We start from the raw sequence: 13,920 nt of genomic DNA, 5'->3' as shown, positions 1-13,920 counted from the left end.
TCTCATCCTCCATGTAATCTCGGGGTACACAGGACCGTTTTCATTACTGCGCCACTCATCCTATCATCTGTCCTCTCATCTCTCTCTCTCTCTCTCTCTTCCTCGCTCTCTCCTGTCTTTTTTATATTCCTTTATTCTAACAAGTCTGCATCCCAGAAGCCATCAGTAGTCCACCCCTTTTCATTTCCCTAATGTATCACACACACACACACACACACACACACACACACACACACACACACACACACACACACACACACACACACACACACACACACACAGAGGCCCTAACCCCTAATTTCATTCCCCTAACCTGAGCCCCATCATCATGATGTAGAGCACACCCCAGCTCTCTACGACTCTGTAAATCACCCTGTGCGTGTGTGTGTGTGTGTGTGTGTGTGTGTGTGTGTGTGTGTGTGTGTGTGTGTGTGTGTGCGTGTGCATGCGTGCATGCACACGCTTGCGTGTGTTTTCAATGCCTATATTTATGTGTGTGTCTATTATCTTTGTAGGTAGAATGAGGAAGCAGAGCAATCTAGGAGGAAAGAATAAACAAAATGATAGATGGAAAGAGGATGAAAGACAATAAGCAAGTGACAGGGATGGAGAGAATGAGATGGAGAATGAAACGAGAGACAGAGAGACGGAATAGCAGACGTACGGACAGACAGACAGACATACAGACGTATATATAAACAAGTAAGACGCGGGAAGCGAACGCAGCTCGTACATATTTGGGTTTTGGACGTATAGCTGCTTTGGGGACTCCTTATATGGTTATGGCTGAGTCATGGTGACGTAACAGCGGGACAGACAGACAGACAGACAGACATGATCTGCTAGGTCTCATAGTTAGTGCTCACTGCGTTCGCAATTATATTGATGGAAATATTTATTAACAGTTTGCAGAATTACAGTACATTTCAAGCACAAACTCAACGCAAATACTGTTAATAAATGACCCAATTAAGCATTACACTTGTTTACAAGAGGGTCCACCATGTTCAATTCATCAAAACATGTAGAGATGTACAAATAGACACTTCTATATAGTCAAAGAACAGAACAGGATTTCATCATAAAGGAGGTAAAAAGGGAAAAGAAACTTATACAGTGAGGGGAATTTCGAATTGCAGCAGTCCGTAGGTACCCTTTGAGAGCGGTTTTGAAGGAGTCAAGGGATTTGCATGTCTTAATGACTGATGGTAGAATTTAGTCCCTTGTTTGTGCCGAATCTGGGTTGTAATGTACATGGTTCGTTGCACTCCCTCTGGTGTTGTGGGTGTGGTCTTCGTTAACATTAAGGAAGTATCTAGACGGGTACATGGGTATCTTGGTGGTGCGCCCCATTTAGCAGTGGTGGAAAGTAACTAAGTACATTTACTTAAGTACTGTACGAAGTTTACTTGACTATTTCCAATATCCAATACTATTACTTCTACTCCACTACATCTCAGTTCCAAATATTGTACTTCTACTCCACTACATTTATTTGACAGCTTTAGTTTTTTGTTTTTTGGATTAGGGTTATTGTTACAAAACATACATTACCCAGCCCTATATACATGTTGGCTATTTTCAAATGATTTTTATAGATTAAAAAAAACTCTAAATGAGACATTCTGCAGAGTCATTTCTACTTTTGGTAGGCTACTTTTAAGTACATTTTGATACCAATAGTTTTGTCCTTTTACTCAAGTACATTTTGAATTCCGGACTTTTACTTGTAACAGAGTATTTCTATATATTGCAGTATTGATTATTTTACTGTAAGTAAGTAAAAAAATTACAAAATGTGTGGCCTATCCAGAGCGGAGCTGCATTGTTTAAAGGACAACTTCAACCAAGGTTCATGTTTCAGGTTGTTATTATAGAAAGTAGAAGATGAATGTTTTTTTTTTTTTCATTTGCTGCTTTCTTTTGTTTTAGGGATTTTAGCTGTTTTTGATAGGGGGGGCGGGGGCATTCGAGCATGGGGCTAAATATGTATTTTATAGCGATTTTTTTTTTTAATCATTTACTATAGTCCTACTATAGATCCCATGAAATTACATCTGGCCACAAAATATCACGGGATCTACTGAATGTGTCAAACTGACATATTGAGCCTATATACAGTGTGGCTTCCCCCCAGTGTAGGCTACCTTCATATTCAGTAGATCCTGTGAACTTTTGTGGCCAGATGTCTAGTGGATGTCTTGGGGTCTAGTAGGACTATAGTAAATGATAAAAAAAGAAATCGCTATAAAATTATGTAAAAGAAGAATACATATTTAGCCCCATGCTCGAATGCCCCCGCCCCCCTGTCAAAAAGAGCTAAAATCCCTAAAACAAAAGAAAGCAGCAAATGAAAAAGAAATGAACACTCATCTTATACTTTCTCTAATAACAACCTAAAACATGAAACTAAAAACTAAAACTAAAGTTGTCCTTTAAATGCAGTCTGAACTCTGAACAGACAGATGTAAGCAGACAGTAACTTTGAGGGAAGTGTCAGTGAAGCTGTGAGTCGTCACGCACGCACGCACGCACACACAAACACGCACGTTGTCTGTGCACAAACGCACTGCACACACACAATCAAAAGGCCACACCCGCACAGACCACAAACATGCATGCACAGTACCAACACCGCACACAAGCACGCTCACCTCGCACGCACACACACAAACACACACACACACACACACACACACACACACACATACGCACACATGCACGTACGCACACTCGTGTGCGTGCACGCGCGCACACACAGACACACACACACACACACACTCTCTCACACACTCACACACAGAACGAGAGACACACGATCAGTCAGGAGCAGTTTTAAATTCATTGCAGAATGGCAGGAGGAAATTCATCCACCCTCTTGCACCTCATGTTGCAGAGGAGAGAGAGAGAGAGATAGAGAGAGAGAGAGAGAGAGAGAGAGAGGGAGGGGAGTTATGGGTAAACTCACTGCTGACGAATGATTGTCTGCAATCTCCGCCTGTAATCTGGAACTGCTGACATGTGCCATTCATTTCACACTGTACCTATATTAACGTGTGTGTGTGTGTGTGTGTGTGTGTGTGCGCGCACATGCGTGTGTGCATGCGTGCGTGCGTGTGTTCGTGTACATTTGACTCTTTCTTTAACAGTCCTTCAGTCTATCTATTCCAATACATTTTCATATCAAGGACGTTCATATTGTATTGTATTGTATTGTGGCCACAGACCCCCATCTGAAAAAATATGTTTTGACAGAGAACCCCCCATAACATACAATATTTGTGTTGTAAATAATCATGAATGAAAACTAAAAAAAAATATGCAATTATTCAAATCATAATTGATCAGCTATAATTTCCGAATTATGAATTGGGATTAAAGTTAGTTGTTATATCAAACTGGTTTTGATTATCACTCATTTTGCTGGGGGGACCCCCTGGAATCCTGCCCGGGGGTCCTTGAACAGACCACTGACCCAGAAGAACCGCTGGTCTATTCAGTGTCTCTACAGATCACTGGAACTGACCGAAAGACTTCCATATTATGTCCCTCCATACGGCGCACCCTGCTATTAACCAACTGAACCCCAGCGTCCAATATTCGCCTTGCGACGCGTTGTGAGCTTGTAGATCGCTTGTATTTTCAGCATAGAGATTTGTCTACAACAAGGGTGAGAAAAAGGGAGAACCATGAAGTACAATTGCAACTCAGGTTTTGACTTGTTTGAAGGGGTTAAAGCCACCTGTGTCATCGGGGTATAATCCCGGAGAAATGCTCAATTGAATATACGAAGCCGTATGTGCATGCACACAACTAACAGAAAAAGAAAAAACATTCTAAGTCTTAAAAAAAAAAGACACATGATGGACTGCATTTCAGGATTTGCTTCACTCTTGTCAAAACAGTATATATATATTAATGTCTTTTTTTGTACTCACTCACATTGGTTATGCTGTCTTAAAGCATGTCTAAAAGTCATACTCACGAGTAGTTTTTTTTTTGTTGGTTAAATTTCATGTCATTATTTCTGTTTTTCTACTATAATAAGACGGATAGATAAGGCAGTGGGACTCTACAGGCCTCATTCATAACAGCCATTAGAGGGCTGTGCCTGTGCCACAGCCAGGGAGACTGTGGGGTTTTACTGCCATCTAGCGGTAAGAGTGAGCATGACATTACACAATGTCAGAGCTGGAAGGACACGGTCTGAAATAAAAGGACAGGGCTGGACAGGTAAAAGAGCAGAGGGATTCCCAACGGGTGAGCTGCTGCCGACACTTTGAAGTGAACATTTTGTAGTGGGCCGTGATCCAGACGAGGTTGAGAAATGAGAACCACTGGTGTGTGGAGAGCACCTGACACGCACGTTCTAATTACAATTTAGAAATTCCCCAATATTTACAGCAATTATTGATGGAGTAAATAATATTGGCACGCCAATTATTATGTCTCATTACTGAAATTATTATACAAGATATAATACAAAGGCACTGCTTGGCAGATTCTGTCTAAGGTTGATGTGTGTCTGTGTGTCTGGAATGCAGAAATGAAACATTGGGTTTGGTTGGTTTATTTATTCAGCATTCATCTCAGGTCAATTAGGAGCAAAAACCTAATTTGCTGCACAGCAGATGACCTCCGCTTACAGTTGAAAAATGGCCCTTAATGAGAACACAGATCAGGAGTACATGGAAGGAAGGAGGATTCTATTCAAATTCTAAAGTATGAATCATGTTATATAGTATCTATCTATCTATCTATCTATCTATCTATCTATCTATCTATCTATCTATCTATCTATCTATCTATCTATCTATCTATCTCACTCACATTTCTAACCTGATTATTTATTGACTTAAATAAAAACACCAACCAAGTGAATTTGACTAGTATTTGTCATTAGACATTATAAGATTATGATAAAGCAAATAAGGAAAACTGGAAAAACAAAACGTGTAATACATAAAATCTCTGCAGTGTAATAATAAAACATTTAAAAAAAACATTTTTACCTAAGTGGTCGAAGAGGTTTTCTCAGCTTTATTTCCCGCTCGGTGGCAACATTTCTTTAGAATATTTTCATTCACTTCAAAGTGGATAACATGTTCAATATTTCTCTTTTTTACCATTTAACATTTTTAGGCAGGCTGCACGCACACAGAGAGACCTGGAGAAGAGATCGGTGGAGAGAGAAATGAAGGAGTTGGGGTGGACCTGGGGCCAACTGCAACATTGGGCGGAAGACAGACTGCATTGGCGTTCGTTGGTGAAGACCTTATGTGCTACCTAGCACGAAGAGGATTAAGTAAGTAAGTGCACGCACACACACACACACACACACACACGCGCACACACGCACACAGAAAAAGGGGCAAAGGAAATTATTTTATAATCCAGAATATCCTTCTTTGTCCATCCTTGGTTTTGTTCAATCCCCTCATTTGTGGTCCAGCTCTCAGGTGGAGCTGCTGTCACACTGGTGTGTCGAGACCTGGTCATACTCAGTGGTGGACAACGTATATAATAGCCCACTCAAGTAAATACTACAAATTATGGGGTATATTTAATTTGTTTTAATATCACTGCTTTGCTGTTTTGAAATGTACAACATTTCCCAGAAATCTACAAGCTTGTATAGTCTAGATTGGTACTCTTCACTATTTGAAAAAGGGTTGGGCTTTCATAAGTATCCAAAAATACAAATACTCAAGTAAAGTAAGTACGGTAGTAAAGTACAGATAAAAATGTACTTGTGTGTAATAGTGTGTGCCACTGTGGAGGAGAGAGATATGTGTTTCAGATGAGATATGTGACCGGCATGCAAACATACAGGAGAGAGAGAGAGAGAGAGAGAGAGAGAGAGACTTTTATACTCATTTGACCCCCATGTCAGAATATTTTAGAATGGTATCCTAATTAATTTCTTTGATACAAATATGATAGTCTTATTCGTCACATGTCCCTGATTGTATTTAGCAACGGTTTTATAATTCCTGTAAGAAATATAATTAACATTTCAAATTATTCAGTGGATTGGTAAGCACAACATAACCACCATTCTCAACTCCCCACCATGTAGTTGTAGTGAAAGAACAAAAACATAATGGTGGATAAAAGCCCCTTTATCTACCCATTTCAACAGATTAATTATGAAATCATCAATTTTATATCATATTATCTTGTGTGACAGGCATGATGTTGTGACTTCACTGGCAGTGCTGTGACTGACTTTATGCTTTCTGGATTTCATTGATGTAGGACAAGTAATGTTGTCTGGATTTAGAAGCCATTTTTTTTAGAATCGTCATTTAGACCTCAGGTCTAAATGGGTTAATTCGTTTAAACTCATTATAGAACATTGGAAAGGAAAAGCACCATGTGGAAGTGGTTTAGGAGGTAGAGTGATCTTATAATCTGTCGGTTTGTTTGGGCACATTTTCACTTTCACAATGCATCAAAATTCTACAAGGTTCTACAAGTATTTTAGTTTTCACTCGCATCTTCCATGCCAGCGTGGCACAAGAAATCAGTCAGGTGTTTGTAAACCGAAGGTTCAAGGTTTAAACTTAAAAAACTCAAAAACACTCAATACTGACTGTACATGACAAGGCCTGGCGCTTTAGCTTGTCCTCGTAAAAAAACATGCAAAAACAAGCTTAGAATCATATAATTTCATACCGAACTCACTCTTAAAGGAGAATTCCATACTAAAAGGCTTTCTTACCTTTCTTTGTAGTTGTTACGTCCCCACCAAAGAGGTCCAGGTGTTATTTAGTGCAAAAGCTCCTTATTGGCTGTTTCCCCTACCATAAGCCCTAAATGAATTGCATTGAATTGAATGGGAATTGAATGGGGCTATGGGGTGTTTTGCTAATTCGCTTATTTCCATCGCTCAAAATTATAATTTCTTTGTATATATCCTCTCTTCATAATGTAAATAATATCCCAAGCGGCACACTTTACTACTTCTTTCGATGGAAATAAGCGAACTAGCATAACACCCCATAGCCCCATTCAATTCCCATTCAATGCAATGCAATTCATTGAGGGCTTATGGTAGGGAAAATAGCCAATAAGGAGTTTTTGCACAAAAAAACACCTGGACCTCTTTGGTGGGGACGTAACAACTACAAAGAAAGGTAAGAAAGCATTCTAGCATGGAATTCTCCTTTAATCAGTGTCCTGGTATCACCTTGGTCAAATGACGTCACTTCCTCAAAATCCGTTCTGCTAAAGGGAGTCTCTTTTCCCAGGGTTTCGCCCAGGCGGACGGGGTATTGATGTTAGGTTTAGCTGTTATTTCTGTGAGGTTAGAGTTAAGGAACTTATGTTTAGGTTTAGTGAAGTTAAATGTTAGGGTTTCTGTGAGGTTACTATTAGTGATGCACCGAATATTCGGCCGCAGAAAATGGCAAAAAAATCATTTTCGGCCTATTCGGTTTCGGCCCGAATAGGCAGAAAATATATCACTGAATAGTGTATGCAATTAATGCATTCAAAAGGGCTGAATAAATGTTTTATGGACCCATAATAGTGATTATTATTGAAGTTAAGTTTTGCCATAACCATTTATTTTGCCTTAAATCAGGTAGCTTTAAGGTACGGCCATGACAGCAATGGTAGGAAAAAATATGTATAATATTAATCATATTCGGATATTCGGTATTCGGTTTTCGGCCAACTGTTTCCTATTTTCGGTATTCAGTTTTCGGCCAAGAATTTCCCTTTCGGTGCATCCCTAGTTACTATAGGTTTCTGGTGTTTTATACCATACAAGTGTATGTATAAATACAAAACAAATAATGTTTGCTTTCGCCCATCTTTGTTGAAGAAGAGTCTGGGCCATTATGTTTTAGTTTATTTTATGCCACACGCGCACACACACACGCACGGTTGTGTAAACTGTGTTCACTGTATAAACATGCACGGTTGTATGCCGCATGTATTTGGAACCGGTTACACATGAACTCAAAATCTTTTTTTGGGGGGGGGGGGGGGGTCGAAAGCGTACAGCGGACCCCCGAACGCATCTTCAGTTTTAAATTACACCCGTGCTGTCGTGTATTCTGAGTTCATTTGTCTCACAGGGTGTGACCTCACAGGTAGACACACACACACACACACACGCACACACACACACACACACACACACACACACACACACACACACACACACACACACACACACACACACACACATTATGGCAAAAGCATTTTGTTTTTTGATGAGCAGCCTCATCTGGCAGTGCGGGCGCCCAGTGAAGCTTGGGATATACAGACCGCATTATCGTCGCTGTCGGACAGAAACCTCGTATCTCCACATTTCAGATTTTTTACAGTTTCCTATATTATATAAGTAGGAGTCCGGGGACCACCACGGACAGGTCTCCAGCTGAATTAGTTAATGGGAAAAAAACGAGACCATTTAAAATTATTTTAACAACACACAATTTGTATGTGGGTCCCTCCCTGGCACAACATCTTTTCAATAAAAGATCAATTAAAAGCAATGTTGTAGAAGTGGGTCTTGAGCTGAGCTTTAAAAATGTCTACAGAGGCTGCCTGACGAAGGTACAGTGGGAGATGCCAGTGTCACGCAAGAATTGTGAAAAAAAAGCTGATCTACGAGCTTGCAGAATATTTTGAAAGTGAAAGTCAATTATGTCTGTGGGATTTACAAAATGTTTAACCCATGCAAAAATATGTAGAGCCTGTGAATAACTCATTGCACTACGTAGATGCATTGCAACTCAGCAGTGGTGGAAAAAGTACTCAAATGTTTTACTTAAGTATCAATACTGCTGAATTCAAAATGTCCAGTTTCATGTTGTCAAGTGTATAAAAATCATTTGACAATTGTGAGCTTATATAGATCCGCTATTTTCAAATGGTCGAAATGTATGTAGCTGAAGTGGTTAACAAAAGTTAATTAGTAACTAAAGTTTTCAAATAAATGTAGTGGGGTAGTAAAGGTACAATATTTGCCACTGAAATGTAGTGGAGTAGAAGTAAAAGTATCGGAAATTGGAAATACTCAAGGAAAGTAAACGAATACCTCACAATTGTCCTTAAGTAGGCTACGTAATTTACTTAAGTAAATGCATTTAATTGCTTTCCACCGCTGGATGCATTGCAGCTCAGGTTCTCTCTGTTTTCCATTTCTTGAAAAGTATAACGGTTTGGGACATACTGTACATACATACAATTCAATTCAATTCAAACTAAGGGCTAATATTGCCATTGAGAAAGCATACGTTTACATTGCCAAAGCAAAAAGTGGAACAGTCCAATCAAATCAAAATGTTATGCACAATTGAAAGTCAGAATCTCCAATGAATCTAATGCTATGTACCAAGATCACTCGATACAGATCGTAGAGGAATACACACAATGATTAATTAGTCTTTAGGGTGGTTGTGTTCCATTTGATATCCTTCTCCTATCACGGATCTTGCTGAGCTGTGTTTGCAGTTGCACATTGTTGTACTTCACCCGGCAGATATGGGAGCCTTTTGTCATTAGTCATGTGGGAAGTACAGTATGTGTCTCCGATGTCTTGGTACAGTGGACAGGTACATTTCGGGCCATTTTAAAACAGCTGATCTACAAGCTCACAATGCGTTGCAATGCAACGGGTCCTTCAATCAAAGAGAATGATAAATAGTATTATGCGAGTTACAGAACGTACCATACATGTTTTTATAAATACTGTCACAGTGCGCATCTACCCACATATTGTACAATCATATCACATTAAACATTCATAATCTCTTGGTAGAAATACATCTTGGTAATGTTAAATCTCGATGCGTGCGATGGGCGTCCATTTCTTAATAAATTGCTCATTTTGTAGCCTCGCCAAATAAGTAATTTCTTCCATGTCTCTAATTTATTTTTGCGAATGCACTGAGCACTTACTATGAGACCTAGCAGATCATGTCTGTGTGTCCGTGTGTCCGTGTGTGTGTCCCCCCTTTGTGCCCATATATGGAGCTGAGTGATTTCTTTGTCATTGATGCAACACACTCCATATTTGGACGTATGGACGCTGCTTTGGGGACTCCTTATATGGTTATGGCTGAGTCATGGTGAATTGTTATTGCAATTTACGATCTGCGTTCGCTTCCCGCGTTTGCGCGTCTTACTCGTACTTTGTTCAGCCATTGTTCGTGTGTTGGAGGGTGTTTTCATAGCCAATTTATTGTGATAGTATTTTTGGCCCGCTGTTAACAATAATCTGGAGGAGGTACACCTTTGTCCTACCTCCAACCCCAGTCGGCACCACTCCTAGAATAGCCGTCTTGAAATCTCTTGGTATCTGTGAGTGTCAAACACTATTATTCCAGAACTGCTGTAACTTAGGTCGGACTCGTCCAAAAGATATGTGTATGATTACAGATCTGTTCACCACATTCCCGCCAGCACTCAGTTGTAGGAGCAGTGCCTGCTCTACCAGTCAATAATGGAAGTCTTAAAAAAAAAAATCTGCTTACAATTTTCCATTGATATTCTCTCCAAGAGTTAGAGTTTGTTACTTGTGTTTATGCACTTCAGTGCAGGCGTCTAGCCATTCTTCTTGTGAAATCTCTTGTTGTATTTCTGCCTCCCACTTGGCTTTTATATAAAGAGAATTATTGGGAACCATTTCTAGCTGAGTTTGATATAAGATAGAAATTACTTTGGTGAATGAACCATGCTTTTGTATGTCCATAATTTTTTTTTTTAAAGATTCCAAACTCGAATTTTTCCCCAGTCATCATGTCTCTGGAATTCCGGACTTTTACTTGTATTGGAGTATTTCGACATTGCAGTATTGATACTTTTACTTAAGTAAAACAATTCAGTACTTTTTCCACCACTGCCTATATACTGTATTGTCCCGAATATAAGACGACTCTGGTTATGAGATGACCCCCATTTTTCAAGACTCATTTATGGCAAAGGAACATTACAATTTACAATTTAGGCATTTAGCAGACGCTCTTAATCCAGAGCAACTTACATTAAGCAAGAACAAAAGCATGGGAATACATCACATAAAAGCGTTGGCTGATCTGAGTGCGCGGGAGGGTTTGTAGGGTTCAATCATACTTGCAAGATATGGGGGAGCCATACCTTTGGTTGCTTTGAATGCCAGCATCAGAGTTTTGTATTCTGTGCGGGCAGCGACCGGGAGCCAGTGGAGGGAGCGGAGCAGGGGGGAGACATGTGAGAATTTTGGCTGGTTGAAGGCATTTTGGATCAGTTGGAGAGGCTTATGTGCACATGCTGGTAGGCCAGTAAGGAGGGAGTTACAATAGTCTAGTTTTGACAAGATTGTTGTCTGGATTAGGAGCTGGGCTGATTCCTGGGTGAGGAACGGTCTAATTTGTCGTATATTATAGAGTGTGAACCTACATTGAATGTCAAATAGTCTGATCTCATTTATTTTTAGGATTTTTCAATTCAGGCCAATAGGGTACAATATACATACTGTACATACTATACATACAAGGTTTCCACCCGCCATGCAGTGACGATAAATCTGACCAATTGAACTGTGGGTGGGAAATGATGACTTCCGCGAGGAAAGTAATGGACGACCCACACACCATATTACTGTGTGTGCAGTGAGACCTTATTGAAATATATCTGTCAATGTATCGTGGTCTGACTGTTAAGTCAACACACCGTATTTCTGATGCCAATAGGGAAACAATACTGCGTCCTCGTTTTATTTCTGGTCGAGGGAGTATGTGGATACAAATATTTGTTATTGGTTTTTTTTATTGGACAGGAATTGCTTTTTCTTTCTCTATTTGTTTTGACCTCTTCCCGTTTTATGAAAACAGAATGAGTGGATGTACAACATTGCACTTGATATGCATTGTCCGCACAGACAGACAGACAGACACACGCATGCACGCACGCACGCACGCACACACACACACACACACACACACACACACACACACACACAAATGGACACTATTATTTCTGTAACGGTAGCCTATTGTGCTATCATTTCTATCTTGGCTGCATGGGCGAGGCATCTGTACTCAATATTCTCGTGCCAGTTCTGATTGTTTTTTGCATTTTAATGTACCAATACAGCAGGACACAGACACATGACTTGTCCATGTACAGTATGTGGCAAATTGGATTTTTAAAAACAAATAAATATATGCACATTTAATTACGAAAAACATTTTGTAATGATTATTATAGCCAGTAGTATTATTTTGTGTAAGGAGAGCATATACTGACCAGTAAGGCGCCCTGAGGGCGAGGAACGACCTCCAGGTTGCGTGCGCTCATCCGCCTGGGTCTTCTCCATGTATGGTTGTCCAGGGTTAGATGAGGTCAGTGTTGTGATCTTCGTATATGGAGATGGTCATATATGGTGGGTGGAGTGACGTGACGTGTCATAAGGTGTGATGCCATGAGCCATTTTGCAATTAGAGTAATCAATTAATCCGTTACCTCAATAGATCCTGCGACAGACAGACAGACAGACAGACAGACAGACAGACAGACAGACAGACAGACAGACAGAAAAAGGTACAAAAACAAAAAGGGACCATAGGATCTTCGGGCTTGGCCCCTTAATAAAAAAAATACTATAATTATTTTTATTTTTTTAATATTTATTGCAAAGTTTGAAGTGAATTGAATTGCATAACGTCATGCCACTATAGGCCACTGATCCTAGATCAAGGCCTGAAGTAAAGGGAATATATGCAGTTCAAATACACATACAGTACATAACACAACACATTTAATAATAGTCCATGTTTTTATGCAAGGCGTTTTGCTCAGTTAAAAACCAAAAGAGCTAATTCCACACACACACAATATATATTATATGCTTTTTAGCATAATAATAGCATGTTCTTTTCCCCACGAACAAAGAAACTGTGAGGCACATACAGAATACATTTTTGATTTGTATCTACAGTATAGTTGCAATTTCTTTCTTGACCACAAGAGGGTAATATTGGCTCTCTTATCCCTGTTATGAATCTTTGTATTGCAATTAGTATTGTAGTTATCAGTATTGGTAGTAGTTTTACGGTAATATTTACACATTTGACAGAAAGCTTTGATGGATATTAGGATATATGAACACATGTCTACACCAAACCATCTGACAGGAGCACGGTGGTGGACAAAGTACTCATCACCAGTACTGTTTGTATTATCGACAAATGAAATTTGCTCTGTCAAATTGGTACCTTGGTTAAAGTACTGGTTTATACTTTTAAAAGTATCCAAAAGCAATTTTTTTTAAATAAACACTCAAGTATTTAGAAATGCAATATATTATCAATGCAATCAATACCAATAGTGAAAATGGCAGATCTACAAGCGCACGCATGGTCAATTCATTCATGTACTTTTTCCCTTCCCAGAAATGTAGTCAAAAGTACAATAGGCTATACAGTATGTCTTTGAAATGTAGAGGAGCACAATTATCCAACAATACAAATACTCATATGTACAGATGCACAAACTATATTAAGTGCAGTACTCAAGCACTCACTGTACTTAGTTACTGTCCACCAGTGCTTATACGTTCTTAAAAATTATACTTTATTAACTGGAATTCCAAACCAATCTCTGAGTAGGCCCCTTTTTTTTTCTTAATACTTAAAATCTCTCAAATTGTCATGGTGCACTTGAACAGCTTACATGCATTAAACTAAAGTAATTTGTATACTGTACTTTAAGTACTGTTTGGCACAAAGTCAACTAGATAAAGTGCCCCAGCTCGGGTCACAGGTCTCCACCAGGGCAGGGCAGGTTGTGGCCTCCTGGTGGCGCTATAATAGGACGGGTCTCCACCAGGGCAGGTCAGGTTGTGGCCTCCTGGTGGCGCTATAATAGGACAGGTCTCCACCAGGGCAGGTCAGGTTGTGGCCTCCTGGTGGCGCTATAATA

Source organism: Protomyctophum bolini (assembly GCF_963924005.1).
Source record: "Protomyctophum bolini genome assembly, chromosome: 21".
Classification (NCBI taxonomy): domain Eukaryota; kingdom Metazoa; phylum Chordata; class Actinopteri; order Myctophiformes; family Myctophidae; genus Protomyctophum; species Protomyctophum bolini.
The sequence above is the reverse complement of the archived record's forward strand: the minus strand, read 5'-3'. Positions refer to the sequence as shown.